The following is a 1,585-nucleotide window of genomic DNA, read 5'->3' as shown; positions in this document are numbered from 1 at the left end:
TTTGGTCTAAATTGTGGATTTTAATTCTTCATATTTTAAAGTAATTATTCCTCATTAGTGATGTAAGTTGCTCCACAGTTTCTCTGGGATTGTGATTGGTCTGATGCTGTTAACTCCGCCCCCGTCACAGGAGCGCGCACGTAGCCAGACTGAAATCACCTGGGTTAGTGAGCGTGTTTATATCCTTCTTCATAGTACAGGGGCTAACTGAGAGGACCCCAGGAAACGTTAGGGTTTATTTAGGATCCCAATCATAAAAACTGATTTTATATAAATACATTGCATTCATTTTACATAGAATAGCTGCAAGTTTGCACTTTACAAATATTTAATTAATACACACGTCTAAATACAGAGAACATTTTATCTATAATCTATACTTTGTTTCATTTTAGTTTAATGTTGAACACTTTCAGACTTTTAAATTTTTTATTAAATGCATTGTAAATAAAATCCATTCTTAATCATTATTTTTCATCATTCTTATTCCTTTTATTATTATTAGTAGTAGTATTATATATATTTTAAAAGAATAATACTTTTGATCATTCTTGTTTCTTAAAATATTAGTTTTTCATCATTATTCTTGTTCCTACTCTTATTACATATGTTAATATTGTTTCTTTTTAATTTAAATACTTGTGACTAAAATATTTAACTATTGACAAACATTTTGTGAAAAGATGCAAAACTTCCAGATTTAACATAATATTACTGAAATTGTAATAATGAACACGTCATTTTAAACAATTGTAGGTATTAATACCGACTTAAAGCTAAAAAATCAAACATCGCCCTTTCAAAATAAAAGCATCTTGTCATCCATTAGGGCTCTTGTTTTGAAATAAAAAGGAAGTTTAGACACGTCATTTCGAAGCGTTCTATAAATGACGAGTTACATTTATGAGCCTATAAATACGTCAGTTTGACTGAACAGACACATCACAGCAGCTGCTTTAAACGGAGACAATCATATCTTTGCTAAACATCACAGAAAAACTGATACAATGGAGACGAAAAACACACAAGGAAATTGTTACCAACCAGGTCAAGGTCCTAATAGGAAGAAAAACTACCAGCGCGAGAAACGAGCTCGGAAGCGCGCGAGAGAACGGGCTGCTCTGCTCCAAACTCAGGGAGATGTCTCCACTGAGTCTGTGGTTGTTACCAGCCCTGTGGAGGTTCAGGTAAAACCAATAGTCCAAACCCTGCATGAAGAAGAACAGGTTGGGCTTAAAGGAGAAGCAATAGATGTTGCTCAGGAGTCTGTGGTTGCTACCAGCCCTGTGGAGGTTCACGTCCCCCATGCAGAAGAACAGGTTGGGCTTAATGAAGAAGCAATAGCAGTCGCTCAGGAGTCTGTGGTTGCTACCAGCCCTGTGGAGGTTCACGTCCCCCATGCAGAAGAACAGGTTGGGCTTAATGAAGAAGCAATAGCAGTCGCTCAGGAGTCTGTGGTTGCTACCAGCCCTGTGGAGGATTCACGTCCCCCATGCAGAAGAACAGGTTGGGCTTAATGAAGAAGCAATAGCAGTCGCTCAGGAGTCTGTGGTTGCTACCAGCCCTGTGGAGATTCACGTCCCCC

This window comes from Gouania willdenowi, unplaced genomic scaffold, assembly GCF_900634775.1.
Source record: "Gouania willdenowi unplaced genomic scaffold, fGouWil2.1 scaffold_415_arrow_ctg1, whole genome shotgun sequence".
In the NCBI taxonomy this organism is placed as follows: domain Eukaryota; kingdom Metazoa; phylum Chordata; class Actinopteri; order Blenniiformes; family Gobiesocidae; genus Gouania; species Gouania willdenowi.
This window is presented reverse-complemented; position numbering follows the sequence as displayed.